Consider the following 27,908-nt stretch of genomic DNA (forward strand, 5'->3'; position numbering starts at 1 on the left):
GGGATTATTTTTGTTTAACAAAATAATGTCAGTGAAATGTTTTTTTTTATATTATATGAAACAGTGAAGGACGCAATCAACATCTTCCCATATGGTCTAGCGGTTAGGATTCCTGGTTTTCACCCAGGCGGCCCGGGTTCGACTCCCGGTATGGGAATACAACCTTATTGCTGTTTTAAGACAGATTCAAAAACAGAGGACCAAAAGATAATAATTGCAGCCAAGTGTTTCCTTCTGTCTGATTGGTACTTGATGTGGTCCCAATTGCACATGTGTGTTGCTTCTTCCAGTTATGACAATATTTATGCCATTATCATTTGTCTTTAACTGAAGACAGGTAAAATTTAAGATGTCCTGAATCTTTGTGAGAAATGGAATTGTGGCTCTTTGATTGCATTGCAAAGCTCTGAGGGAATCAAATCACAAAGAAGACTAGAACAATGCCTTGTGCTCCACTTTCTTCTGTATTGATTCCAATTCTGAGAAATAAATTATCACAATTCCCACTATTCTTGCTCTGAAATCATTCAGAAATAAACAAAAGATTGAGGGCACATGTCATCTTAGAAACAGAAAACTCCACCAATTCTTAGAGGAAAAATTTCCAAATGTTCTATCAATATTGTAAGTAACAGAATAGAGGCTTGGAGATTGCAATGTACCTCTATCAGGGCAAAAAGCATGAAACACAAAATAAAAAATTGTTGTAAATGTGATAAGTGATTTGAACACACCTTTGCCATTAATTAAGGTCTAAAATCCATTGGCAGTAAGATTTCTGAGGACAAAGTTTTGACTATGACCATGAAAAATGATTTCTATTAACTATTTTATATAAATAGGGTCCATCTTGGACAAATTATTTGATATCTTTTCTGATATTGCTGGTCTGAAATCTATTAGTGGTCACGTGAGTTATGAAAGCTTATTTTGAAAAAAAAAAAACAGAATACTCCACTCAACAAGAAAGGTAAAATTTGAATGCAGTCAAGTTTGTTAGACAAAGTGCTGCATCTCTTAGATTGCAATGCCATGCTCTCAAAACAAACATCAATAAAAATGCCCTGTGTGAGGATTGAACTCACGACCTTCAGATTATGAGACTGATGCACTACCTACTGCGCTAACAAGGCTCCTGCCTTATTTGCTTCATTTTTGAAATGGTGGGATTATTTTTGTTTAACAAAATAATGTCAGTGAAATGTTTTTTTTTTATATTATATGAAACAGTGAAGGACGCAATCGACATCTTCCCATATGGTCTAGCGGTTAGGATTCCTGGTTTTCACCCAATACAACCCTATTGCTGTTTTAAGACAGATTCAAAAACAGAGGACCAAAAGATAATAATTGCAGCCAAGTGTTTCCTTCTGTCTGATTGGTACTTGATGTGGTCCCAATTGCACATGTGTGTTGCTTCTTCCAGTTATGACAATATTTATGCCATTATCATTTGTCTTTAACTGAAGACAGGTAAAATTTAAGATGTCCTGAATCTTTGTGAGAAATGGAATTGTGGCTCTTTGATTGCATTGCAAAGCTCTGAGGGAATCAAATCACAAAGAAGACTAGAACAATGCCTTGTGCTCCACTTTCTTCTGTATTGATTCCAATTCTGAGAAATAAATTATCACAATTCCCACTATTCTTGCTCTGAAATCATTCAGAAATAAACAAAAGATTGAGGGCACATGTCATCTTAGAAACAGAAAACTCCACCAATTCTTAGAGGAAAAATTTCCAAATGTTCTATCAATATTGTAAGTAACAGAATAGAGGCTTGGAGATTGCAATGTACCTCTATCAGGGCAAAAAGCATGAAACACAAAATAAAAAATTGTTGTAAATGTGATAAGTGATTTGAACACACCTTTGCCATTAATTAAGGTCTAAAATCCATTGGCAGTAAGATTTCTGAGGACAAAGTTTTGACTATGACCATGAAAAATGATTTCTATTAACTATTTTATATAAATAGGGTCCATCTTGGACAAATTATTTGATATCTTTTCTGATATTGCTGGTCTGAAATCTATTAGTGGTCACGTGAGTTATGAAAGCTTATTTTGAAAAAAAAAAAAACAATACTCCACTCAACAAGAAAGGTAAAATTTGAATGCAGTCAAGTTTGTTAGACAAAGTGCTGCATCTCTTAGATTGCAATGCCATGCTCTCAAAACAAACATCAATAAAAATGCCCTGTGTGAGGATTGAACTCACGACCTTCAGATTATGAGACTGACGCGCTACCTACTGCGCTAACAAGGCTCCTGCCTTATTTACTTCATTTTTGACATGGTGGGATTATTTTTGTTTAACAAAATAATGTCAGTGAAATGTTTTTTTTTATATTATATGAAACAGTGAAGGACGCAATCGACATCTTCCCATATGGTCTAGCGGTTAGGATTCCTGGTTTTCACCCAATACAACCCTATTGCTGTTTTAAGACAGATTCAAAAACAGAGGACCAAAAGATAATAATTGCAGCCAAGTGTTTCCTTCTGTCTGATTGGTACCTGATGTGGTCCCAATTGCACATGTGTGTTGCTTCTTCCAGTTATGACAATATTTATGCCATTAGCATTTGTCTTTAACTGAAGACAGGTAAAATTTAAGATGTCCTGAATCTTTGTGAGAAATGGAATTGTGGCTCTATGATTGCATTGCAAAGCTCTGAGGGAATAAAATCACAAAGAAGACTAGAACAATGCCTTGTGCTCCACTTTCTTCTGTATTGATTCCAATTCAGAGAAATAAATTATCACAATTCCCACTATTCTTGCTCTGAAATCATTCAGAAATAAACAAAAGATTGAGGGCACATGTCATCTTAGAAACAGAAAACTCCACCAATTCTTAGAGGAAAAATTTCCAAATGTTCTATCAATATTGTAAGTAACAGAATAGAGGCTTGGAGATTGCAATGTACCTCTATCAGGGCAAAAAGCATGAAACACAAAATAAAAAATTGTTGTAAATGTGATAAGTGATTTGAACACACCTTTTCCATTAATTAAGGTCTAAAATCCATTGGCGGTAAGATTTCTGAGGACAAAGTTTTGACTATGACCATGAAAAATGATTTCTATTAACTATTTTATATAAATAGGGTCCATCTTGGACAAATTATTTGATATCTTTTCTGATATTGCTGGTCTGAAATCTATTAGTGGTCACGTGAGTTATGAAAGCTTATTTTGAAAAAAAAAAAACAGAATACTCCACTCAACAAGAAAGGTAAAATTTGAATGCAGTCAAGTTTGTTAGACAAAGTGCTGCATCTCTTAGATTGCAATGCCATGCTCTCAAAACAAACATCAATAAAAATGCCCTGTGTGAGGATTGAACTCACGACCTTCAGATTATGAGACTGATGCACTACCTACTGCGCTAACAAGGCTCCTGCCTTATTTGCTTCATTTTTGAAATGGTGGGATTATTTTTGTTTAACAAAATAATGTCAGTGAAATGTTTTTTTTTATATTATATGAAACAGTGAAGGACGCAATCAACATCTTCCCATATGGTCTAGCGGTTAGGATTCCTGGTTTTCACCCAGGCGGCCCGGGTTCGACTCCCGGTATGGGAATACAACCTTATTGCTGTTTTAAGACAGATTCAAAAACAGAGGACCAAAAGATAATAATTGCAGCCAAGTGTTTCCTTCTGTCTGATTGGTACTTGATGTGGTCCCAATTGCACATGTGTGTTGCTTCTTCCAGTTATGACAATATTTATGCCATTATCATTTGTCTTTAACTGAAGACAGGTAAAATTTAAGATGTCCTGAATCTTTGTGAGAAATGGAATTGTGGCTCTTTGATTGCATTGCAAAGCTCTGAGGGAATCAAATCACAAAGAAGACTAGAACAATGCCTTGTGCTCCACTTTCTTCTGTATTGATTCCAATTCTGAGAAATAAATTATCACAATTCCCACTATTCTTGCTCTGAAATCATTCAGAAATAAACAAAAGATTGAGGGCACATGTCATCTTAGAAACAGAAAACTCCACCAATTCTTAGAGGAAAAATTTCCAAATGTTCTATCAATATTGTAAGTAACAGAATAGAGGCTTGGAGATTGCAATGTACCTCTATCAGGGCAAAAAGCATGAAACACAAAATAAAAAATTGTTGTAAATGTGATAAGTGATTTGAACACACCTTTGCCATTAATTAAGGTCTAAAATCCATTGGCAGTAAGATTTCTGAGGACAAAGTTTTGACTATGACCATGAAAAATGATTTCTATTAACTATTTTATATAAATAGGGTCCATCTTGGACAAATTATTTGATATCTTTTCTGATATTGCTGGTCTGAAATCTATTAGTGGTCACGTGAGTTATGAAAGCTTATTTTGAAAAAAAAAAAACAGAATACTCCACTCAACAAGAAAGGTAAAATTTGAATGCAGTCAAGTTTGTTAGACAAAGTGCTGCATCTCTTAGATTGCAATGCCATGCTCTCAAAACAAACATCAATAAAAATGCCCTGTGTGAGGATTGAACTCACGACCTTCAGATTATGAGACTGATGCACTACCTACTGCGCTAACAAGGCTCCTGCCTTATTTGCTTCATTTTTGAAATGGTGGGATTATTTTTGTTTAACAAAATAATGTCAGTGAAATGTTTTTTTTTTATATTATATGAAACAGTGAAGGACGCAATCGACATCTTCCCATATGGTCTAGCGGTTAGGATTCCTGGTTTTCACCCAATACAACCCTATTGCTGTTTTAAGACAGATTCAAAAACAGAGGACCAAAAGATAATAATTGCAGCCAAGTGTTTCCTTCTGTCTGATTGGTACTTGATGTGGTCCCAATTGCACATGTGTGTTGCTTCTTCCAGTTATGACAATATTTATGCCATTATCATTTGTCTTTAACTGAAGACAGGTAAAATTTAAGATGTCCTGAATCTTTGTGAGAAATGGAATTGTGGCTCTTTGATTGCATTGCAAAGCTCTGAGGGAATCAAATCACAAAGAAGACTAGAACAATGCCTTGTGCTCCACTTTCTTCTGTATTGATTCCAATTCTGAGAAATAAATTATCACAATTCCCACTATTCTTGCTCTGAAATCATTCAGAAATAAACAAAAGATTGAGGGCACATGTCATCTTAGAAACAGAAAACTCCACCAATTCTTAGAGGAAAAATTTCCAAATGTTCTATCAATATTGTAAGTAACAGAATAGAGGCTTGGAGATTGCAATGTACCTCTATCAGGGCAAAAAGCATGAAACACAAAATAAAAAATTGTTGTAAATGTGATAAGTGATTTGAACACACCTTTGCCATTAATTAAGGTCTAAAATCCATTGGCGGTAAGATTTCTGAGGACAAAGTTTTGACTATGACCATGAAAAATGATTTCTATTAACTATTTTATATAAATAGGGTCCATCTTGGACAAATTATTTGATATCTTTTCTGATATTGCTGGTCTGAAATCTATTAGTGGTCACGTGAGTTATGAAAGCTTATTTTGAAAAAAAAAAAACAGAATACTCCACTCAACAAGAAAGGTAAAATTTGAATGCAGTCAAGTTTGTTAGACAAAGTGCTGCATCTCTTAGATTGCAATGCCATGCTCTCAAAACAAACATCAATAAAAATGCCCTGTGTGAGGATTGAACTCACGACCTTCAGATTATGAGACTGATGCACTACCTACTGCGCTAACAAGGCTCCTGCCTTATTTGCTTCATTTTTGAAATGGTGGGATTATTTTTGTTTAACAAAATAATGTCAGTGAAATGTTTTTTTTTTATATTATATGAAACAGTGAAGGACGCAATCGACATCTTCCCATATGGTCTAGCGGTTAGGATTCCTGGTTTTCACCCAATACAACCCTATTGCTGTTTTAAGACAGATTCAAAAACAGAGGACCAAAAGATAATAATTGCAGCCAAGTGTTTCCTTCTGTCTGATTGGTACTTGATGTGGTCCCAATTGCACATGTGTGTTGCTTCTTCCAGTTATGACAATATTTATGCCATTATCATTTGTCTTTAACTGAAGACAGGTAAAATTTAAGATGTCCTGAATCTTTGTGAGAAATGGAATTGTGGCTCTTTGATTGCATTGCAAAGCTCTGAGGGAATCAAATCACAAAGAAGACTAGAACAATGCCTTGTGCTCCACTTTCTTCTGTATTGATTCCAATTCTGAGAAATAAATTATCACAATTCCCACTATTCTTGCTCTGAAATCATTCAGAAATAAACAAAAGATTGAGGGCACATGTCATCTTAGAAACAGAAAACTCCACCAATTCTTAGAGGAAAAATTTCCAAATGTTCTATCAATATTGTAAGTAACAGAATAGAGGCTTGGAGATTGCAATGTACCTCTATCAGGGCAAAAAGCATGAAACACAAAATAAAAAATTGTTGTAAATGTGATAAGTGATTTGAACACACCTTTGCCATTAATTAAGGTCTAAAATCCATTGGCAGTAAGATTTCTGAGGACAAAGTTTTGACTATGACCATGAAAAATGATTTCTATTAACTATTTTATATAAATAGGGTCCATCTTGGACAAATTATTTGATATCTTTTCTGATATTGCTGGTCTGAAATCTATTAGTGGTCACGTGAGTTATGAAAGCTTATTTTGAAAAAAAAAAAAACAATACTCCACTCAACAAGAAAGGTAAAATTTGAATGCAGTCAAGTTTGTTAGACAAAGTGCTGCATCTCTTAGATTGCAATGCCATGCTCTCAAAACAAACATCAATAAAAATGCCCTGTGTGAGGATTGAACTCACGACCTTCAGATTATGAGACTGACGCGCTACCTACTGCGCTAACAAGGCTCCTGCCTTATTTGCTTCATTTTTGAAATGGTGGGATTATTTTTGTTTAACAAAATAATGTCAGTGAAATGTTTTTTTTTATATTATATGAAACAGTGAAGGACGCAATCAACATCTTCCCATATGGTCTAGCGGTTAGGATTCCTGGTTTTCACCCAGGCGGCCCGGGTTCGACTCCCGGTATGGGAATACAACCTTATTGCTGTTTTAAGACAGATTCAAAAACAGAGGACCAAAAGATAATAATTGCAGCCAAGTGTTTCCTTCTGTCTGATTGGTACCTGATGTGGTCCCAATTGCACATGTGTGTTGCTTCTTCCAGTTATGACAATATTTATGCCATTAGCATTTGTCTTTAACTGAAGACAGGTAAAATTTAAGATGTCCTGAATCTTTGTGAGAAATGGAATTGTGGCTCTATGATTGCATTGCAAAGCTCTGAGGGAATAAAATCACAAAGAAGACTAGAACAATGCCTTGTGCTCCACTTTCTTCTGTATTGATTCCAATTCAGAGAAATAAATTATCACAATTCCCACTATTCTTGCTCTGAAATCATTCAGAAATAAACAAAAGATTGAGGGCACATGTCATCTTAGAAACAGAAAACTCCACCAATTCTTAGAGGAAAAATTTCCAAATGTTCTATCAATATTGTAAGTAACAGAATAGAGGCTTGGAGATTGCAATGTACCTCTATCAGGGCAAAAAGCATGAAACACAAAATAAAAAATTGTTGTAAATGTGATAAGTGATTTGAACACACCTTTGCCATTAATTAAGGTCTAAAATCCATTGGCGGTAAGATTTCTGAGGACAAAGTTTTGACTATGACCATGAAAAATGATTTCTATTAACTATTTTATATAAATAGGGTCCATCTTGGACAAATTATTTGATATCTTTTCTGATATTGCTGGTCTGAAATCTATTAGTGGTCACGTGAGTTATGAAAGCTTATTTTGAAAAAAAAAAAACAGAATACTCCACTCAACAAGAAAGGTAAAATTTGAATGCAGTCAAGTTTGTTAGACAAAGTGCTGCATCTCTTAGATTGCAATGCCATGCTCTCAAAACAAACATCAATAAAAATGCCCTGTGTGAGGATTGAACTCACGACCTTCAGATTATGAGACTGATGCACTACCTACTGCGCTAACAAGGCTCCTGCCTTATTTGCTTCATTTTTGAAATGGTGGGATTATTTTTGTTTAACAAAATAATGTCAGTGAAATGTTTTTTTTTTATATTATATGAAACAGTGAAGGACGCAATCGACATCTTCCCATATGGTCTAGCGGTTAGGATTCCTGGTTTTCACCCAATACAACCCTATTGCTGTTTTAAGACAGATTCAAAAACAGAGGACCAAAAGATAATAATTGCAGCCAAGTGTTTCCTTCTGTCTGATTGGTACTTGATGTGGTCCCAATTGCACATGTGTGTTGCTTCTTCCAGTTATGACAATATTTATGCCATTATCATTTGTCTTTAACTGAAGACAGGTAAAATTTAAGATGTCCTGAATCTTTGTGAGAAATGGAATTGTGGCTCTTTGATTGCATTGCAAAGCTCTGAGGGAATCAAATCACAAAGAAGACTAGAACAATGCCTTGTGCTCCACTTTCTTCTGTATTGATTCCAATTCTGAGAAATAAATTATCACAATTCCCACTATTCTTGCTCTGAAATCATTCAGAAATAAACAAAAGATTGAGGGCACATGTCATCTTAGAAACAGAAAACTCCACCAATTCTTAGAGGAAAAATTTCCAAATGTTCTATCAATATTGTAAGTAACAGAATAGAGGCTTGGAGATTGCAATGTACCTCTATCAGGGCAAAAAGCATGAAACACAAAATAAAAAATTGTTGTAAATGTGATAAGTGATTTGAACACACCTTTGCCATTAATTAAGGTCTAAAATCCATTGGCAGTAAGATTTCTGAGGACAAAGTTTTGACTATGACCATGAAAAATGATTTCTATTAACTATTTTATATAAATAGGGTCCATCTTGGACAAATTATTTGATATCTTTTCTGATATTGCTGGTCTGAAATCTATTAGTGGTCACGTGAGTTATGAAAGCTTATTTTGAAAAAAAAAAAACAGAATACTCCACTCAACAAGAAAGGTAAAATTTGAATGCAGTCAAGTTTGTTAGACAAAGTGCTGCATCTCTTAGATTGCAATGCCATGCTCTCAAAACAAACATCAATAAAAATGCCCTGTGTGAGGATTGAACTCACGACCTTCAGATTATGAGACTGATGCACTACCTACTGCGCTAACAAGGCTCCTGCCTTATTTGCTTCATTTTTGAAATGGTGGGATTATTTTTGTTTAACAAAATAATGTCAGTGAAATGTTTTTTTTTTATATTATATGAAACAGTGAAGGACGCAATCGACATCTTCCCATATGGTCTAGCGGTTAGGATTCCTGGTTTTCACCCAATACAACCCTATTGCTGTTTTAAGACAGATTCAAAAACAGAGGACCAAAAGATAATAATTGCAGCCAAGTGTTTCCTTCTGTCTGATTGGTACTTGATGTGGTCCCAATTGCACATGTGTGTTGCTTCTTCCAGTTATGACAATATTTATGCCATTATCATTTGTCTTTAACTGAAGACAGGTAAAATTTAAGATGTCCTGAATCTTTGTGAGAAATGGAATTGTGGCTCTTTGATTGCATTGCAAAGCTCTGAGGGAATCAAATCACAAAGAAGACTAGAACAATGCCTTGTGCTCCACTTTCTTCTGTATTGATTCCAATTCTGAGAAATAAATTATCACAATTCCCACTATTCTTGCTCTGAAATCATTCAGAAATAAACAAAAGATTGAGGGCACATGTCATCTTAGAAACAGAAAACTCCACCAATTCTTAGAGGAAAAATTTCCAAATGTTCTATCAATATTGTAAGTAACAGAATAGAGGCTTGGAGATTGCAATGTACCTCTATCAGGGCAAAAAGCATGAAACACAAAATAAAAAATTGTTGTAAATGTGATAAGTGATTTGAACACACCTTTGCCATTAATTAAGGTCTAAAATCCATTGGCAGTAAGATTTCTGAGGACAAAGTTTTGACTATGACCATGAAAAATGATTTCTATTAACTATTTTATATAAATAGGGTCCATCTTGGACAAATTATTTGATATCTTTTCTGATATTGCTGGTCTGAAATCTATTAGTGGTCACGTGAGTTATGAAAGCTTATTTTGAAAAAAAAAAAACAGAATACTCCACTCAACAAGAAAGGTAAAATTTGAATGCAGTCAAGTTTGTTAGACAAAGTGCTGCATCTCTTAGATTGCAATGCCATGCTCTCAAAACAAACATCAATAAAAATGCCCTGTGTGAGGATTGAACTCACGACCTTCAGATTATGAGACTGATGCACTACCTACTGCGCTAACAAGGCTCCTGCCTTATTTGCTTCATTTTTGAAATGGTGGGATTATTTTTGTTTAACAAAATAATGTCAGTGAAATGTTTTTTTTTTATATTATATGAAACAGTGAAGGACGCAATCGACATCTTCCCATATGGTCTAGCGGTTAGGATTCCTGGTTTTCACCCAATACAACCCTATTGCTGTTTTAAGACAGATTCAAAAACAGAGGACCAAAAGATAATAATTGCAGCCAAGTGTTTCCTTCTGTCTGATTGGTACTTGATGTGGTCCCAATTGCACATGTGTGTTGCTTCTTCCAGTTATGACAATATTTATGCCATTATCATTTGTCTTTAACTGAAGACAGGTAAAATTTAAGATGTCCTGAATCTTTGTGAGAAATGGAATTGTGGCTCTTTGATTGCATTGCAAAGCTCTGAGGGAATCAAATCACAAAGAAGACTAGAACAATGCCTTGTGCTCCACTTTCTTCTGTATTGATTCCAATTCTGAGAAATAAATTATCACAATTCCCACTATTCTTGCTCTGAAATCATTCAGAAATAAACAAAAGATTGAGGGCACATGTCATCTTAGAAACAGAAAACTCCACCAATTCTTAGAGGAAAAATTTCCAAATGTTCTATCAATATTGTAAGTAACAGAATAGAGGCTTGGAGATTGCAATGTACCTCTATCAGGGCAAAAAGCATGAAACACAAAATAAAAAATTGTTGTAAATGTGATAAGTGATTTGAACACACCTTTGCCATTAATTAAGGTCTAAAATCCATTGGCAGTAAGATTTCTGAGGACAAAGTTTTGACTATGACCATGAAAAATGATTTCTATTAACTATTTTATATAAATAGGGTCCATCTTGGACAAATTATTTGATATCTTTTCTGATATTGCTGGTCTGAAATCTATTAGTGGTCACGTGAGTTATGAAAGCTTATTTTGAAAAAAAAAAAAACAATACTCCACTCAACAAGAAAGGTAAAATTTGAATGCAGTCAAGTTTGTTAGACAAAGTGCTGCATCTCTTAGATTGCAATGCCATGCTCTCAAAACAAACATCAATAAAAATGCCCTGTGTGAGGATTGAACTCACGACCTTCAGATTATGAGACTGATGCACTACCTACTGCGCTAACAAGGCTCCTGCCTTATTTGCTTCATTTTTGAAATGGTGGGATTATTTTTGTTTAACAAAATAATGTCAGTGAAATGTTTTTTTTTTATATTATATGAAACAGTGAAGGACGCAATCGACATCTTCCCATATGGTCTAGCGGTTAGGATTCCTGGTTTTCACCCAATACAACCCTATTGCTGTTTTAAGACAGATTCAAAAACAGAGGACCAAAAGATAATAATTGCAGCCAAGTGTTTCCTTCTGTCTGATTGGTACTTGATGTGGTCCCAATTGCACATGTGTGTTGCTTCTTCCAGTTATGACAATATTTATGCCATTATCATTTGTCTTTAACTGAAGACAGGTAAAATTTAAGATGTCCTGAATCTTTGTGAGAAATGGAATTGTGGCTCTTTGATTGCATTGCAAAGCTCTGAGGGAATCAAATCACAAAGAAGACTAGAACAATGCCTTGTGCTCCACTTTCTTCTGTATTGATTCCAATTCTGAGAAATAAATTATCACAATTCCCACTATTCTTGCTCTGAAATCATTCAGAAATAAACAAAAGATTGAGGGCACATGTCATCTTAGAAACAGAAAACTCCACCAATTCTTAGAGGAAAAATTTCCAAATGTTCTATCAATATTGTAAGTAACAGAATAGAGGCTTGGAGATTGCAATGTACCTCTATCAGGGCAAAAAGCATGAAACACAAAATAAAAAATTGTTGTAAATGTGATAAGTGATTTGAACACACCTTTGCCATTAATTAAGGTCTAAAATCCATTGGCAGTAAGATTTCTGAGGACAAAGTTTTGACTATGACCATGAAAAATGATTTCTATTAACTATTTTATATAAATAGGGTCCATCTTGGACAAATTATTTGATATCTTTTCTGATATTGCTGGTCTGAAATCTATTAGTGGTCACGTGAGTTATGAAAGCTTATTTTGAAAAAAAAAAAAACAATACTCCACTCAACAAGAAAGGTAAAATTTGAATGCAGTCAAGTTTGTTAGACAAAGTGCTGCATCTCTTAGATTGCAATGCCATGCTCTCAAAACAAACATCAATAAAAATGCCCTGTGTGAGGATTGAACTCACGACCTTCAGATTATGAGACTGATGCACTACCTACTGCGCTAACAAGGCTCCTGCCTTATTTGCTTCATTTTTGAAATGGTGGGATTATTTTTGTTTAACAAAATAATGTCAGTGAAATGTTTTTTTTTTATATTATATGAAACAGTGAAGGACGCAATCGACATCTTCCCATATGGTCTAGCGGTTAGGATTCCTGGTTTTCACCCAATACAACCCTATTGCTGTTTTAAGACAGATTCAAAAACAGAGGACCAAAAGATAATAATTGCAGCCAAGTGTTTCCTTCTGTCTGATTGGTACTTGATGTGGTCCCAATTGCACATGTGTGTTGCTTCTTCCAGTTATGACAATATTTATGCCATTATCATTTGTCTTTAACTGAAGACAGGTAAAATTTAAGATGTCCTGAATCTTTGTGAGAAATGGAATTGTGGCTCTTTGATTGCATTGCAAAGCTCTGAGGGAATCAAATCACAAAGAAGACTAGAACAATGCCTTGTGCTCCACTTTCTTCTGTATTGATTCCAATTCTGAGAAATAAATTATCACAATTCCCACTATTCTTGCTCTGAAATCATTCAGAAATAAACAAAAGATTGAGGGCACATGTCATCTTAGAAACAGAAAACTCCACCAATTCTTAGAGGAAAAATTTCCAAATGTTCTATCAATATTGTAAGTAACAGAATAGAGGCTTGGAGATTGCAATGTACCTCTATCAGGGCAAAAAGCATGAAACACAAAATAAAAAATTGTTGTAAATGTGATAAGTGATTTGAACACACCTTTGCCATTAATTAAGGTCTAAAATCCATTGGCAGTAAGATTTCTGAGGACAAAGTTTTGACTATGACCATGAAAAATGATTTCTATTAACTATTTTATATAAATAGGGTCCATCTTGGACAAATTATTTGATATCTTTTCTGATATTGCTGGTCTGAAATCTATTAGTGGTCACGTGAGTTATGAAAGCTTATTTTGAAAAAAAAAAAAACAATACTCCACTCAACAAGAAAGGTAAAATTTGAATGCAGTCAAGTTTGTTAGACAAAGTGCTGCATCTCTTAGATTGCAATGCCATGCTCTCAAAACAAACATCAATAAAAATGCCCTGTGTGAGGATTGAACTCACGACCTTCAGATTATGAGACTGACGCGCTACCTACTGCGCTAACAAGGCTCCTGCCTTATTTGCTTCATTTTTGAAATGGTGGGATTATTTTTGTTTAACAAAATAATGTCAGTGAAATGTTTTTTTTTATATTATATGAAACAGTGAAGGACGCAATCGACATCTTCCCATATGGTCTAGCGGTTAGGATTCCTGGTTTTCACCCAGGCGGCCCGGGTTCGACTCCCGGTATGGGAATACAACCTTATTGCTGTTTTAAGACAGATTCAAAAACAGAGGACCAAAAGATAATAATTGCAGCCAAGTGTTTCCTTCTGTCTGATTGGTACCTGATGTGGTCCCAATTGCACATGTGTGTTGCTTCTTCCAGTTATGACAATATTTATGCCATTATCATTTGTCTTTAACTGAAGACAGGTAAAATTTAAGATGTCCTGAATCTTTGTGAGAAATGGAATTGTGGCTCTATGATTGCATTGCAAAGCTCTGAGGGAATAAAATCACAAAGAAGACTAGAACAATGCCTTGTGCTCCACTTTCTTCTGTATTGATTCCAATTCTGAGAAATAAATTATCACAATTCCCACTATTCTTGCTCTGAAATCATTCAGAAATAAACAAAAGATTGAGGGCACATGTCATCTTAGAAACAGAAAACTCCACCAATTCTTAGAGGAAAAATTTCCAAATGTTCTATCAATATTGTAAGTAACAGAATAGAGGCTTGGAGATTGCAATGTACCTCTATCAGGGCAAAAAGCATGAAACACAAAATAAAAAATTGTTGTAAATGTGATAAGTGATTTGAACACACCTTTGCCATTAATTAAGGTCTAAAATCCATTGGCGGTAAGATTTCTGAGGACAAAGTTTTGACTATGACCATGAAAAATGATTTCTATTAACTATTTTATATAAATAGGGTCCATCTTGGACAAATTATTTGATATCTTTTCTGATATTGCTGGTCTGAAATCTATTAGTGGTCACGTGAGTTATGAAAGCTTATTTTGAAAAAAAAAAAAACAATACTCCACTCAACAAGAAAGGTAAAATTTGAATGCAGTCAAGTTTGTTAGACAAAGTGCTGCATCTCTTAGATTGCAATGCCATGCTCTCAAAACAAACATCAATAAAAATGCCCTGTGTGAGGATTGAACTCACGACCTTCAGATTATGAGACTGACGCGCTACCTACTGCGCTAACAAGGCTCCTGCCTTATTTACTTCATTTTTGACATGGTGGGATTATTTTTGTTTAACAAAATAATGTCAGTGAAATGTTTTTTTTTATATTATATGAAACAGTGAAGGACGCAATCGACATCTTCCCATATGGTCTAGCGGTTAGGATTCCTGGTTTTCACCCAATACAACCCTATTGCTGTTTTAAGACAGATTCAAAAACAGAGGACCAAAAGATAATAATTGCAGCCAAGTGTTTCCTTCTGTCTGATTGGTACTTGATGTGGTCCCAATTGCACATGTGTGTTGCTTCTTCCAGTTATGACAATATTTATGCCATTATCATTTGTCTTTAACTGAAGACAGGTAAAATTTAAGATGTCCTGAATCTTTGTGAGAAATGGAATTGTGGCTCTTTGATTGCATTGCAAAGCTCTGAGGGAATCAAATCACAAAGAAGACTAGAACAATGCCTTGTGCTCCACTTTCTTCTGTATTGATTCCAATTCTGAGAAATAAATTATTAAATTAAATTATTTGATATCTTTTCTGATATTGCTGGTCTGAAATCTATTAGTGGTCACGTGAGTTATGAAAGCTTATTTTGAAAAAAAAAAAAACAATACTCCACTCAACAAGAAAGGTAAAATTTGAATGCAGTCAAGTTTGTTAGACAAAGTGCTGCATCTCTTAGATTGCAATGCCATGCTCTCAAAACAAACATCAATAAAAATGCCCTGTGTGAGGATTGAACTCACGACCTTCAGATTATGAGACTGACGCGCTACCTACTGCGCTAACAAGGCTCCCGGGTTCGACTCCCGGTATGGGAATACAACCTTATTGCTGTTTTAAGACAGATTCAAAAACAGAGGACCAAAAGATAATAATTGCAGCCAAGTGTTTCCTTCTGTCTGATTGGTACCTGATGTGGTCCCAATTGCACATGTGTGTTGCTTCTTCCAGTTATGACAATATTTATGCCATTATCATTTGTCTTTAACTGAAGACAGGTAAAATTTAAGATGTCCTGAATCTTTGTGAGAAATGGAATTGTGGCTCTTTGATTGCATTGCAAAGCTCTGAGGGAATAAAATCACAAAGAAGACTAGAACAATGCCTTGTGCTCCACTTTCTTCTGTATTGATTCCAATTCTGAGAAATAAATTATCACAATTCCCACTATTCTTGCTCTGAAATCATTCAGAAATAAACAAAAGATTGAGGGCACATGTCATCTTAGAAACAGAAAACTCCACCAATTCTTAGAGGAAAAATTTCCAAATGTTCTATCAATATTGTAAGTAACAGAATAGAGGCTTGGAGATTGCAATGTACCTCTATCAGGGCAAAAAGCATGAAACACAAAATAAAAAATTGTTGTAAATGTGATAAGTGATTTGAACACACCTTTGCCATTAATTAAGGTCTAAAATCCATTGGCGGTAAGATTTCTGAGGACAAAGTTTTGACTATGACCATGAAAAATGATTTCTATTAACTATTTTATATAAATAGGGTCCATCTTGGACAAATTATTTGATATCTTTTCTGATATTGCTGGTCTGAAATCTATTAGTGGTCACGTGAGTTATGAAAGCTTATTTTGAAAAAAAAAAAACAGAATACTCCACTCAACAAGAAAGGTAAAATTTGAATGCAGTCAAGTTTGTTAGACAAAGTGCTGCATCTCTTATGGAGCGTACACACGGTCAGATTTGTCAGACTTGTCAGATTTGTCAGATGAACGACTGAACGACTAAACGATTTGAACGATTTGAACGATTTGACCAAAGTTTTGAACGATTTGAACGATTGAACGATTTTTGACTGCATTAAAATGAATGGAATCGTCCAAGTCTGACTGCAAACCCATCAGATGTCAGATATCGTTATCTGACAAACGGGAACGCGCATCGTTGATCGTCCATCGTTCAGGCATGTCAGATATGAACGATTTTCCTTCAGATATGAACGACTGAACGATTTTTAAATCGTTATCGTCCATATCTGAAGAAAAAATCTGATCGTGTGTATGCACCATTAGATTGCAATGCCATGCTCTCAAAACAAACATCAATAAAAATGCCCTGTGTGAGGATTGAACTCACGACCTTCAGATTATGAGACTGACGCGCTACCTACTGCGCTAACAAGGCTCCCGCCTTATTTACTTCATTTTTGACATGGTGGGATTATTTTTGTTTAACAAAATAATGTCAGTGAAATGTTTTTTTTTTATATTATATGAAACAGTGAAGGACGCAATCGACATCTTCCCATATGGTCTAGCGGTTAGGATTCCTGGTTTTCACCCAGGCGGCCCGGGTTCGACTCCCGGTATGGGAATACAACCTTATTGCTGTTTTAAGACAGATTCAAAAACAGAGGACCAAAAGATAATAATTGCAGCCAAGTGTTTCCTTCTGTCTGATTGGTACCTGATGTGGTCCCAATTGCACATGTGTGTTGCTTCTTCCAGTTATGACAATATTTATGCCATTATCATTTGTCTTTAACTGAAGACAGGTAAAATTTAAGATGTCCTGAATCTTTGTGAGAAATGGAATTGTGGCTCTTTGATTGCATTGCAAAGCTCTGAGGGAATAAAATCACAAAGAAGACTAGAACAATGCCTTGTGCTCCACTTTCTTCTGTATTGATTCCAATTCTGAGAAATAAATTATCACAATTCCCACTATTCTTGCTCTGAAATCATTCAGAAATAAACAAAAGATTGAGGGCACATGTCATCTTAGAAACAGAAAACTCCACCAATTCTTAGAGGAAAAATTTCCAAATGTTCTATCAATATTGTAAGTAACAGAATAGAGGCTTGGAGATTGCAATGTACCTCTATCAGGGCAAAAAGCATGAAACACAAAATAAAAAATTGTTGTAAATGTGATAAGTGATTTGAACACACATTTGCCATTAATTAAGGTCTAAAATCCATTGGCGGTAAGATTTCTGAGGACAAAGTTTTGACTATGACCATGAAAAATGATTTCTATTAACTATTTTATATAAATAGGGTCCATCTTGGACAAATTATTTGATATCTTTTCTGATATTGCTGGTCTGAAATCTATTAGTGGTCACGTGAGTTATGAAAGCTTATTTTGAAAAAAAAAAACAGAATACTCCACTCAACAAGAAAGGTAAAATTTGAATGCAGTCAAGTTTGTTAGACAAAGTGCTGCATCTTTTAGATTGCAATGCCATGCTCTCAAAACAAACATCAATAAAAATGCCCTGTGTGAGGATTGAACTCACGACCTTCAGATTATGAGACTGACGCGCTACCTACTGCGCTAACAAGGCTCCTGCCTTATTTACTTCATTTTTGACATGGTGGGATTATTTTTGTTTAACAAAATAATGTCAGTGAAATGTTTTTTTTTTATATTATATGAAACAGTGAAGGACACAATCGACATTTTCCCATATGGTCTCGCGGTTAGGATTTCTGGTTTTCACCCAGGCGGCCCGGGTTCGACTCCCGGTATGGGAATACAACCTTATTGCTGTTTTAAGACAGATTCAAAAACAGAGGACCAAAAGATAATAATTGCAGCCAAGTGTTTCCTTCTGTCTGATTGGTACCTGATGTGGTCCCAATTGCACATGTGTGTTGCTTCTTCCAGTTATGACAATATTTATGCCATTATCATTTGTCTTTAACTGAAGACAGGTAAAATTTAAGATGTCCTGAATCTTTGTGAGAAATGGAATTGTGGCTCTTTGATTGCATTGCAAAGCTCTGAGGGAATAAAATCACAAAGAAGACTAGAACAATGCCTTGTGCTCCACTTTCTTCTGTATTGATTCCAATTCTGAGAAATAAATTATCACAATTCCCACTATTCTTGCTCTGAAATCATTCAGAAATAAACAAAAGATTGAGGGCACATGTCATCTTAGAAACAGAAAACTCCACCAATTCTTAGAGGAAAAATTTCCAAATGTTCTATCAATATTGTAAGTAACAGAATAGAGGCTTGGAGATTGCAATGTACCTCTATCAGGGCAAAAAGCATGAAACACAAAATAAAAAATTGTTGTAAATGTGATAAGTGATTTGAACACACCTTTGCCATTAATTAAGGTCTAAAATCCATTGGCGGTAAGATTTCTGAGGACAAAGTTTTGACTATGACCATGAAAAATGATTTCTATTAACTATTTTATATAAATAGGGTCCATCTTGGACAAATTATTTGATATCTTTTCTGATATTGCTGGTCTGAAATCTATTAGTGGTCACGTGAGTTATGAAAGCTTATTTTGAAAAAAAAAAAACAGAATACTCCACTCAACAAGAAAGGTAAAATTTGAATGCAGTCAAGTTTGTTAGACAAAGTGCTGCATCTCTTATGGAGCGTACACACGGTCAGATTTGTCAGACTTGTCAGATTTGTCAGATGAACGACTGAACGACTAAACGATTTGAACGATTTGAACGATTTGACCAAAGTTTTGAACGATTTGAACGATTGAACGATTTTTGACTGCATTAAAATGAATGGAATCGTCCAAGTCTGACTGCAAACCCATCAGATGTCAGATATCGTTATCTGACAAACGGGAACGCGCATCGTTGATCGTCCATCGTTCAGGCATGTCAGATATGAACGATTTTCCTTCAGATATGAACGACTGAACGATTTTTAAATCGTTATCGTCCATATCTGAAGAAAAAATCTGATCGTGTGTATGCACCATTAGATTGCAATGCCATGCTCTCAAAACAAACATCAATAAAAATGCCCTGTGTGAGGATTGAACTCACGACCTTCAGATTATGAGACTGACGCGCTACCTACTGCGCTAACAAGGCTCCCGCCTTATTTACTTCATTTTTGACATGGTGGGATTATTTTTGTTTAACAAAATAATGTCAGTGAAATGTTTTTTTTTTATATTATATGAAACAGTGAAGGACGCAATCGACATCTTCCCATATGGTCTAGCGGTTAGGATTCCTGGTTTTCACCCAGGCGGCCCGGGTTCGACTCCCGGTATGGGAATACAACCTTATTGCTGTTTTAAGACAGATTCAAAAACAGAGGACCAAAAGATAATAATTGCAGCCAAGTGTTTCCTTCTGTCTGATTGGTACCTGATGTGGTCCCAATTGCACATGTGTGTTGCTTCTTCCAGTTATGACAATATTTATGCCATTATCATTTGTCTTTAACTGAAGACAGGTAAAATTTAAGATGTCCTGAATCTTTGTGAGAAATGGAATTGTGGCTCTTTGATTGCATTGCAAAGCTCTGAGGGAATAAAATCACAAAGAAGACTAGAACAATGCCTTGTGCTCCACTTTCTTCTGTATTGATTCCAATTCTGAGAAATAAATTATCACAATTCCCACTATTCTTGCTCTGAAATCATTCAGAAATAAACAAAAGATTGAGGGCACATGTCATCTTAGAAACAGAAAACTCCACCAATTCTTAGAGGAAAAATTTCCAAATGTTCTATCAATATTGTAAGTAACAGAATAGAGGCTTGGAGATTGCAATGTACCTCTATCAGGGCAAAAAGCATGAAACACAAAATAAAAAATTGTTGTAAATGTGATAAGTGATTTGAACACACCTTTGCCATTAATTAAGGTCTAAAATCCATTGGCGGTAAGATTTCTGAGGACAAAGTTTTGACTATGACCATGAAAAATGATTTCTATTAACTATTTTATATAAATAGGGTCCATCTTGGACAAATTATTTGATATCTTTTCTGATATTGCTGGTCTGAAATCTATTAGTGGTCACGTGAGTTATGAAAGCTTATTTTGAAAAAAAAAAAACAGAATACTCCACTCAACAAGAAAGGTAAAATTTGAATGCAGTCAAGTTTGTTAGACAAAGTGCTGCATCTCTTATGGAGCGTACACACGGTCAGATTTGTCAGACTTGTCAGATTTGTCAGATGAACGACTGAACGACTAAACGATTTGAACGATTTGAACGATTTGACCAAAGTTTTGAACGATTTGAACGATTGAACGATTTTTGACTGCATTAAAATGAATGGAATCGTCCAAGTCTGACTGCAAACCCATCAGATGTCAGATATCGTTATCTGACAAACGGGAACGCGCATCGTTGATCGTCCATCGTTCAGGCATGTCAGATATGAACGATTTTCCTTCAGATATGAACGACTGAACGATTTTTAAATCGTTATCGTCCATATCTGAAGAAAAAATCTGATCGTGTGTATGCACCATTAGATTGCAATGCCATGCTCTCAAAACAAACATCAATAAAAATGCCCTGTGTGAGGATTGAACTCACGACCTTCAGATTATGAGACTGACGCGCTACCTACTGCGCTAACAAGGCTCCCGCCTTATTTACTTCATTTTTGACATGGTGGGATTATTTTTGTTTAACAAAATAATGTCAGTGAAATGTTTTTTTTTTATATTATATGAAACAGTGAAGGACGCAATCGACATCTTCCCATATGGTCTAGCGGTTAGGATTCCTGGTTTTCACCCAGGCGGCCCGGGTTCGACTCCCGGTATGGGAATACAACCTTATTGCTGTTTTAAGACAGATTCAAAAACAGAGGACCAAAAGATAATAATTGCAGCCAAGTGTTTCCTTCTGTCTGATTGGTACCTGATGTGGTCCCAATTGCACATGTGTGTTGCTTCTTCCAGTTATGACAATATTTATGCCATTATCATTTGTCTTTAACTGAAGACAGGTAAAATTTAAGATGTCCTGAATCTTTGTGAGAAATGGAATTGTGGCTCTTTGATTGCATTGCAAAGCTCTGAGGGAATAAAATCACAAAGAAGACTAGAACAATGCCTTGTGCTCCACTTTCTTCTGTATTGATTCCAATTCTGAGAAATAAATTATCACAATTCCCACTATTCTTGCTCTGAAATCATTCAGAAATAAACAAAAGATTGAGGGCACATGTCATCTTAGAAACAGAAAACTCCACCAATTCTTAGAGGAAAAATTTCCAAATGTTCTATCAATATTGTAAGTAACAGAATAGAGGCTTGGAGATTGCAATGTACCTCTATCAGGGCAAAAAGCATGAAACACAAAATAAAAAATTGTTGTAAATGTGATAAGTGATTTGAACACACCTTTGCCATTAATTAAGGTCTAAAATCCATTGGCGGTAAGATTTCTGAGGACAAAGTTTTGACTATGACCATGAAAAATGATTTCTATTAACTATTTTATATAAATAGGGTCCATCTTGGACAAATTATTTGATATCTTTTCTGATATTGCTGGTCTGAAATCTATTAGTGGTCACGTGAGTTATGAAAGCTTATTTTGAAAAAAAAAAAACAGAATACTCCACTCAACAAGAAAGGTAAAATTTGAATGCAGTCAAGTTTGTTAGACAAAGTGCTGCATCTCTTATGGAGCGTACACACGGTCAGATTTGTCAGACTTGTCAGATTTGTCAGATGAACGACTGAACGACTAAACGATTTGAACGATTTGAACGATTTGACCAAAGTTTTGAACGATTTGAACGATTGAACGATTTTTGACTGCATTAAAATGAATGGAATCGTCCAAGTCTGACTGCAAACCCATCAGATGTCAGATATCGTTATCTGACAAACGGGAACGCGCATCGTTGATCGTCCATCGTTCAGGCATGTCAGATATGAACGATTTTCCTTCAGATATGAACGACTGAACGATTTTTAAATCGTTATCGTCCATATCTGAAGAAAAAATCTGATCGTGTGTATGCACCATTAGATTGCAATGCCATGCTCTCAAAACAAACATCAATAAAAATGCCCTGTGTGAGGATTGAACTCACGACCTTCAGATTATGAGACTGATGCGCTACCTACTGCGCTAACAAGGCTCCCGCCTTATTTACTTCATTTTTGACATGGTGGGATTATTTTTGTTTAACAAAATAATGTCAGTGAAATGTTTTTTTTTTATATTATATGAAACAGTGAAGGACGCAATCGACATCTTCCCATATGGTCTAGCGGTTAGGATTCCTGGTTTTCACCCAGGCGGCCCGGGTTCGACTCCCGGTATGGGAATACAACCTTATTGCTGTTTTAAGACAGATTCAAAAACAGAGGACCAAAAGATAATAATTGCAGCCAAGTGTTTCCTTCTGTCTGATTGGTACCTGATGTGGTCCCAATTGCACATGTGTGTTGCTTCTTCCAGTTATGACAATATTTATGCCATTATCATTTGTCTTTAACTGAAGACAGGTAAAATTTAAGATGTCCTGAATCTTTGTGAGAAATGGAATTGTGGCTCTTTGATTGCATTGCAAAGCTCTGAGGGAATAAAATCACAAAGAAGACTAGAACAATGCCTTGTGCTCCACTTTCTTCTGTATTGATTCCAATTCTGAGAAATAAATTATCACAATTCCCACTATTCTTGCTCTGAAATCATTCAGAAATAAACAAAAGATTGAGGGCACATGTCATCTTAGAAACAGAAAACTCCACCAATTCTTAGAGGAAAAATTTCCAAATGTTCTATCAATATTGTAAGTAACAGAATAGAGGCTTGGAGATTGCAATGTACCTCTATCAGGGCAAAAAGCATGAAACACAAAATAAAAAATTGTTGTAAATGTGATAAGTGATTTGAACACACATTTGCCATTAATTAAGGTCTAAAATCCATTGGCGGTAAGATTTCTGAGGACAAAGTTTTGACTATGACCATGAAAAATGATTTCTATTAACTATTTTATATAAATAGGGTCCATCTTGGACAAATTATTTGATATCTTTTCTGATATTGCTGGTCTGAAATCTATTAGTGGTCACGTGAGTTATGAAAGCTTATTTTGAAAAAAAAAAACAGAATACTCCACTCAACAAGAAAGGTAAAATTTGAATGCAGTCAAGTTTGTTAGACAAAGTGCTGCATCTTTTAGATTGCAATGCCATGCTCTCAAAACAAACATCAATAAAAATGCCCTGTGTGAGGATTGAACTCACGACCTTCAGATTATGAGACTGACGCGCTACCTACTGCGCTAACAAGGCTCCTGCCTTATTTACTTCATTTTTGACATGGTGGGATTATTTTTGTTTAACAAAATAATGTCAGTGAAATGTTTTTTTTTTATATTATATGAAACAGTGAAGGACACAATCGACATTTTCCCATATGGTCTCGCGGTTAGGATTTCTGGTTTTCACCCAGGCGGCCCGGGTTCGACTCCCGGTATGGGAATACAACCTTATTGCTGTTTTAAGACAGATTCAAAAACAGAGGACCAAAAGATAATAATTGCAGCCAAGTGTTTCCTTCTGTCTGATTGGTACCTGATGTGGTCCCAATTGCACATGTGTGTTGCTTCTTCCAGTTATGACAATATTTATGCCATTATCATTTGTCTTTAACTGAAGACAGGTAAAATTTAAGATGTCCTGAATCTTTGTGAGAAATGGAATTGTGGCTCTTTGATTGCATTGCAAAGCTCTGAGGGAATAAAATCACAAAGAAGACTAGAACAATGCCTTGTGCTCCACTTTCTTCTGTATTGATTCCAATTCTGAGAAATAAATTATCACAATTCCCACTATTCTTGCTCTGAAATCATTCAGAAATAAACAAAAGATTGAGGGCACATGTCATCTTAGAAACAGAAAACTCCACCAATTCTTAGAGGAAAAATTTCCAAATGTTCTATCAATATTGTAAGTAACAGAATAGAGGCTTGGAGATTGCAATGTACCTCTATCAGGGCAAAAAGCATGAAACACAAAATAAAAAATTGTTGTAAATGTGATAAGTGATTTGAACACACCTTTGCCATTAATTAAGGTCTAAAATCCATTGGCGGTAAGATTTCTGAGGACAAAGTTTTGACTATGACCATGAAAAATGATTTCTATTAACTATTTTATATAAATAGGGTCCATCTTGGACAAATTATTTGATATCTTTTCTGATATTGCTGGTCTGAAATCTATTAGTGGTCACGTGAGTTATGAAAGCTTATTTTGAAAAAAAAAAAACAGAATACTCCACTCAACAAGAAAGGTAAAATTTGAATGCAGTCAAGTTTGTTAGACAAAGTGCTGCATCTCTTATGGAGCGTACACACGGTCAGATTTGTCAGACTTGTCAGATTTGTCAGATGAACGACTGAACGACTAAACGATTTGAACGATTTGAACGATTTGACCAAAGTTTTGAACGATTTGAACGATTGAACGATTTTTGACTGCATTAAAATGAATGGAATCGTCCAAGTCTGACTGCAAACCCATCAGATGTCAGATATCGTTATCTGACAAACGGGAACGCGCATCGTTGATCGTCCATCGTTCAGGCATGTCAGATATGAACGATTTTCCTTCAGATATGAACGACTGAACGATTTTTAAATCGTTATCGTCCATATCTGAAGAAAAAATCTGATCGTGTGTATGCACCATTAGATTGCAATGCCATGCTCTCAAAACAAACATCAATAAAAATGCCCTGTGTGAGGATTGAACTCACGACCTTCAGATTATGAGACTGATGCGCTACCTACTGCGCTAACAAGGCTCCCGCCTTATTTACTTCATTTTTGACATGGTGGGATTATTTTTGTTTAACAAAATAATGTCAGTGAAATGTTTTTTTTTTATATTATATGAAACAGTGAAGGACGCAATCGACATCTTCCCATATGGTCTAGCGGTTAGGATTCCTGGTTTTCACCCAGGCGGCCCGGGTTCGACTCCCGGTATGGGAATACAACCTTATTGCTGTTTTAAGACAGATTCAAAAACAGAGGACCAAAAGATAATAATTGCAGCCAAGTGTTTCCTTCTGTCTGATTGGTACCTGATGTGGTCCCAATTGCACATGTGTGTTGCTTCTTCCAGTTATGACAATATTTATGCCATTATCATTTGTCTTTAACTGAAGACAGGTAAAATTTAAGATGTCCTGAATCTTTGTGAGAAATGGAATTGTGGCTCTTTGATTGCATTGCAAAGCTCTGAGGGAATAAAATCACAAAGAAGACTAGAACAATGCCTTGTGCTCCACTTTCTTCTGTATTGATTCCAATTCTGAGAAATAAATTATCACAATTCCCACTATTCTTGCTCTGAAATCATTCAGAAATAAACAAAAGATTGAGGGCACATGTCATCTTAGAAACAGAAAACTCCACCAATTCTTAGAGGAAAAATTTCCAAATGTTCTATCAATATTGTAAGTAACAGAATAGAGGCTTGGAGATTGCAATGTACCTCTATCAGGGCAAAAAGCATGAAACACAAAATAAAAAATTGTTGTAAATGTGATAAGTGATTTGAACACACATTTGCCATTAATTAAGGTCTAAAATCCATTGGCGGTAAGATTTCTGAGGACAAAGTTTTGACTATGACCATGAAAAATGATTTCTATTAACTATTTTATATAAATAGGGTCCATCTTGGACAAATTATTTGATATCTTTTCTGATATTGCTGGTCTGAAATCTATTAGTGGTCACGTGAGTTATGAAAGCTTATTTTGAAAAAAAAAAACAGAATACTCCACTCAACAAGAAAGGTAAAATTTGAATGCAGTCAAGTTTGTTAGACAAAGTGCTGCATCTTTTAGATTGCAATGCCATGCTCTCAAAACAAACATCAATAAAAATGCCCTGTGTGAGGATTGAACTCATGACCTTCAGATTATGAGACTGACGCGCTACCTACTGCGCTAACAAGGCTCCTGCCTTATTTACTTCATTTTTGACATGGTGGGATTATTTTTGTTTAACAAAATAATGTCAGTGAAATGTTTTTTTTTTATATTATATGAAACAGTGAAGGACACAATCGACATTTTCCCATATGGTCTCGCGGTTAGGATTTCTGGTTTTCACCCAGGCGGCCCGGGTTCGACTCCCGGTATGGGAATACAACCTTATTGCTGTTTTAAGACAGATTCAAAAACAGAGGACCAAAAGATAATAATTGCAGCCAAGTGTTTCCTTCTGTCTGATTGGTACCTGATGTGGTCCCAATTGCACATGTGTGTTGCTTCTTCCAGTTATGACAATATTTATGCCATTATCATTTGTCTTTAACTGAAGACAGGTAAAATTTAAGATGTCCTGAATCTTTGTGAGAAATGGAATTGTGGCTCTTTGATTGCATTGCAAAGCTCTGAGGGAATAAAATCACAAAGAAGACTAGAACAATGCCTTGTGCTCCACTTTCTTCTGTATTGATTCCAATTCTGAGAAATAAATTATCACAATTCCCACTATTCTTGCTCTGAAATCATTCAGAAATAAACAAAAGATTGAGGGCACATGTCATCTTAGAAACAGAAAACTCCACCAATTCTTAGAGGAAAAATTTCCAAATGTTCTATCAATATTGTAAGTAACAGAATAGAGGCTTGGAGATTGCAATGTACCTCTATCAGGGCAAAAAGCATGAAACACAAAATAAAAAATTGTTGTAAATGTGATAAGTGATTTGAACACACCTTTGCCATTAATTAAGGTCTAAAATCCATTGGCGGTAAGATTTCTGAGGACAAAGTTTTGACTATGACCATGAAAAATGATTTCTATTAACTATTTTATATAAATAGGGTCCATCTTGGACAAATTATTTGATATCTTTTCTGATATTGCTGGTCTGAAATCTATTAGTGGTCACGTGAGTTATGAAAGCTTATTTTGAAAAAAAAAAAACAGAATACTCCACTCAACAAGAAAGGTAAAATTTGAATGCAGTCAAGTTTGTTAGACAAAGTGCTGCATCTCTTATGGAGCGTACACACGGTCAGATTTGTCAGACTTGTCAGATTTGTCAGATGAACGACTAAACGATTTGAACGATTTGAACGATTTGACCAAAGTTTTGAACGATTTGAACGATTGAACGATTTTTGACTGCATTAAAATGAATGGAATCGTCCAAGTCTGACTGCAAACCCATCAGATGTCAGATATCGTTATCTGACAAACGGGAACGCGCATCGTTGATCGTCCATCGTTCAGGCATGTCAGATATGAACGATTTTCCTTCAGATATGAACGACTGAACGATTTTTAAATCGTTATCGTCCATATCTGAAGAAAAAAT

The 27,908-nt window shown here is 35.4% G+C and overlaps 34 non-coding genes across 34 annotated transcripts; 12 read left to right on the forward strand and 22 right to left on the reverse strand.

Moving 5' to 3' along the window:
- Positions 1-85: 85 nt before the first annotated feature.
- On the forward strand, positions 86-157 carry TRNAE-UUC (transfer RNA glutamic acid (anticodon UUC)). Its single transcript has one exon. It is a non-coding gene; the product is annotated as a tRNA-Glu (tRNA).
- Positions 158-1,060: 903 nt separating this feature from the next.
- On the reverse strand, positions 1,061-1,133 carry TRNAM-CAU (transfer RNA methionine (anticodon CAU)). The gene has a single exon. It is a non-coding gene; the product is annotated as a tRNA-Met (tRNA).
- A 1,062-nt stretch (positions 1,134-2,195) lies between these two features.
- On the reverse strand, positions 2,196-2,268 carry TRNAM-CAU (transfer RNA methionine (anticodon CAU)). Its single transcript has one exon. It is a non-coding gene; the product is annotated as a tRNA-Met (tRNA).
- Positions 2,269-3,330: 1,062 nt separating this feature from the next.
- On the reverse strand, positions 3,331-3,403 carry TRNAM-CAU (transfer RNA methionine (anticodon CAU)). Its single transcript has one exon. It is a non-coding gene; the product is annotated as a tRNA-Met (tRNA).
- A 117-nt stretch (positions 3,404-3,520) lies between these two features.
- On the forward strand, positions 3,521-3,592 carry TRNAE-UUC (transfer RNA glutamic acid (anticodon UUC)). Its single transcript has one exon. It is a non-coding gene; the product is annotated as a tRNA-Glu (tRNA).
- Positions 3,593-4,495: 903 nt separating this feature from the next.
- Positions 4,496-4,568, reverse strand: TRNAM-CAU (transfer RNA methionine (anticodon CAU)). The gene has a single exon. It is a non-coding gene; the product is annotated as a tRNA-Met (tRNA).
- A 1,063-nt stretch (positions 4,569-5,631) lies between these two features.
- Positions 5,632-5,704, reverse strand: TRNAM-CAU (transfer RNA methionine (anticodon CAU)). The gene has a single exon. It is a non-coding gene; the product is annotated as a tRNA-Met (tRNA).
- Positions 5,705-6,766: 1,062 nt separating this feature from the next.
- TRNAM-CAU (transfer RNA methionine (anticodon CAU)) lies at positions 6,767-6,839 on the reverse strand. Its single transcript has one exon. It is a non-coding gene; the product is annotated as a tRNA-Met (tRNA).
- Positions 6,840-6,956: 117 nt separating this feature from the next.
- TRNAE-UUC (transfer RNA glutamic acid (anticodon UUC)) lies at positions 6,957-7,028 on the forward strand. The gene has a single exon. It is a non-coding gene; the product is annotated as a tRNA-Glu (tRNA).
- Positions 7,029-7,931: 903 nt separating this feature from the next.
- TRNAM-CAU (transfer RNA methionine (anticodon CAU)) lies at positions 7,932-8,004 on the reverse strand. The gene has a single exon. It is a non-coding gene; the product is annotated as a tRNA-Met (tRNA).
- Positions 8,005-9,067: 1,063 nt separating this feature from the next.
- Positions 9,068-9,140, reverse strand: TRNAM-CAU (transfer RNA methionine (anticodon CAU)). The gene has a single exon. It is a non-coding gene; the product is annotated as a tRNA-Met (tRNA).
- A 1,063-nt stretch (positions 9,141-10,203) lies between these two features.
- On the reverse strand, positions 10,204-10,276 carry TRNAM-CAU (transfer RNA methionine (anticodon CAU)). The gene has a single exon. It is a non-coding gene; the product is annotated as a tRNA-Met (tRNA).
- Positions 10,277-11,338: 1,062 nt separating this feature from the next.
- Positions 11,339-11,411, reverse strand: TRNAM-CAU (transfer RNA methionine (anticodon CAU)). Its single transcript has one exon. It is a non-coding gene; the product is annotated as a tRNA-Met (tRNA).
- Positions 11,412-12,473: 1,062 nt separating this feature from the next.
- Positions 12,474-12,546, reverse strand: TRNAM-CAU (transfer RNA methionine (anticodon CAU)). Its single transcript has one exon. It is a non-coding gene; the product is annotated as a tRNA-Met (tRNA).
- Positions 12,547-13,608: 1,062 nt separating this feature from the next.
- TRNAM-CAU (transfer RNA methionine (anticodon CAU)) lies at positions 13,609-13,681 on the reverse strand. The gene has a single exon. It is a non-coding gene; the product is annotated as a tRNA-Met (tRNA).
- A 117-nt stretch (positions 13,682-13,798) lies between these two features.
- TRNAE-UUC (transfer RNA glutamic acid (anticodon UUC)) lies at positions 13,799-13,870 on the forward strand. Its single transcript has one exon. It is a non-coding gene; the product is annotated as a tRNA-Glu (tRNA).
- Positions 13,871-14,772: 902 nt separating this feature from the next.
- TRNAM-CAU (transfer RNA methionine (anticodon CAU)) lies at positions 14,773-14,845 on the reverse strand. The gene has a single exon. It is a non-coding gene; the product is annotated as a tRNA-Met (tRNA).
- Positions 14,846-15,551: 706 nt separating this feature from the next.
- TRNAM-CAU (transfer RNA methionine (anticodon CAU)) lies at positions 15,552-15,624 on the reverse strand. Its single transcript has one exon. It is a non-coding gene; the product is annotated as a tRNA-Met (tRNA).
- Positions 15,625-16,904: 1,280 nt separating this feature from the next.
- TRNAM-CAU (transfer RNA methionine (anticodon CAU)) lies at positions 16,905-16,977 on the reverse strand. Its single transcript has one exon. It is a non-coding gene; the product is annotated as a tRNA-Met (tRNA).
- A 118-nt stretch (positions 16,978-17,095) lies between these two features.
- TRNAE-UUC (transfer RNA glutamic acid (anticodon UUC)) lies at positions 17,096-17,167 on the forward strand. The gene has a single exon. It is a non-coding gene; the product is annotated as a tRNA-Glu (tRNA).
- A 902-nt stretch (positions 17,168-18,069) lies between these two features.
- Positions 18,070-18,142, reverse strand: TRNAM-CAU (transfer RNA methionine (anticodon CAU)). Its single transcript has one exon. It is a non-coding gene; the product is annotated as a tRNA-Met (tRNA).
- A 118-nt stretch (positions 18,143-18,260) lies between these two features.
- On the forward strand, positions 18,261-18,332 carry TRNAE-UUC (transfer RNA glutamic acid (anticodon UUC)). Its single transcript has one exon. It is a non-coding gene; the product is annotated as a tRNA-Glu (tRNA).
- Positions 18,333-19,585: 1,253 nt separating this feature from the next.
- TRNAM-CAU (transfer RNA methionine (anticodon CAU)) lies at positions 19,586-19,658 on the reverse strand. The gene has a single exon. It is a non-coding gene; the product is annotated as a tRNA-Met (tRNA).
- A 118-nt stretch (positions 19,659-19,776) lies between these two features.
- Positions 19,777-19,848, forward strand: TRNAE-UUC (transfer RNA glutamic acid (anticodon UUC)). The gene has a single exon. It is a non-coding gene; the product is annotated as a tRNA-Glu (tRNA).
- A 1,253-nt stretch (positions 19,849-21,101) lies between these two features.
- On the reverse strand, positions 21,102-21,174 carry TRNAM-CAU (transfer RNA methionine (anticodon CAU)). The gene has a single exon. It is a non-coding gene; the product is annotated as a tRNA-Met (tRNA).
- Positions 21,175-21,292: 118 nt separating this feature from the next.
- Positions 21,293-21,364, forward strand: TRNAE-UUC (transfer RNA glutamic acid (anticodon UUC)). Its single transcript has one exon. It is a non-coding gene; the product is annotated as a tRNA-Glu (tRNA).
- Positions 21,365-22,617: 1,253 nt separating this feature from the next.
- Positions 22,618-22,690, reverse strand: TRNAM-CAU (transfer RNA methionine (anticodon CAU)). Its single transcript has one exon. It is a non-coding gene; the product is annotated as a tRNA-Met (tRNA).
- Positions 22,691-22,808: 118 nt separating this feature from the next.
- On the forward strand, positions 22,809-22,880 carry TRNAE-UUC (transfer RNA glutamic acid (anticodon UUC)). Its single transcript has one exon. It is a non-coding gene; the product is annotated as a tRNA-Glu (tRNA).
- A 902-nt stretch (positions 22,881-23,782) lies between these two features.
- Positions 23,783-23,855, reverse strand: TRNAM-CAU (transfer RNA methionine (anticodon CAU)). The gene has a single exon. It is a non-coding gene; the product is annotated as a tRNA-Met (tRNA).
- Positions 23,856-23,973: 118 nt separating this feature from the next.
- On the forward strand, positions 23,974-24,045 carry TRNAE-UUC (transfer RNA glutamic acid (anticodon UUC)). The gene has a single exon. It is a non-coding gene; the product is annotated as a tRNA-Glu (tRNA).
- Positions 24,046-25,298: 1,253 nt separating this feature from the next.
- TRNAM-CAU (transfer RNA methionine (anticodon CAU)) lies at positions 25,299-25,371 on the reverse strand. Its single transcript has one exon. It is a non-coding gene; the product is annotated as a tRNA-Met (tRNA).
- Positions 25,372-25,489: 118 nt separating this feature from the next.
- Positions 25,490-25,561, forward strand: TRNAE-UUC (transfer RNA glutamic acid (anticodon UUC)). Its single transcript has one exon. It is a non-coding gene; the product is annotated as a tRNA-Glu (tRNA).
- Positions 25,562-26,463: 902 nt separating this feature from the next.
- Positions 26,464-26,536, reverse strand: TRNAM-CAU (transfer RNA methionine (anticodon CAU)). The gene has a single exon. It is a non-coding gene; the product is annotated as a tRNA-Met (tRNA).
- Positions 26,537-26,654: 118 nt separating this feature from the next.
- Positions 26,655-26,726, forward strand: TRNAE-UUC (transfer RNA glutamic acid (anticodon UUC)). The gene has a single exon. It is a non-coding gene; the product is annotated as a tRNA-Glu (tRNA).
- Positions 26,727-27,908: the final 1,182 nt, after the last annotated feature.

Source organism: Taudactylus pleione, unplaced genomic scaffold (assembly GCF_031769625.1).
Source record: "Taudactylus pleione unplaced genomic scaffold, aTauple2 ptg000248l, whole genome shotgun sequence".
In the NCBI taxonomy this organism is placed as follows: Eukaryota; Metazoa; Chordata; class Amphibia; order Anura; family Myobatrachidae; genus Taudactylus; species Taudactylus pleione.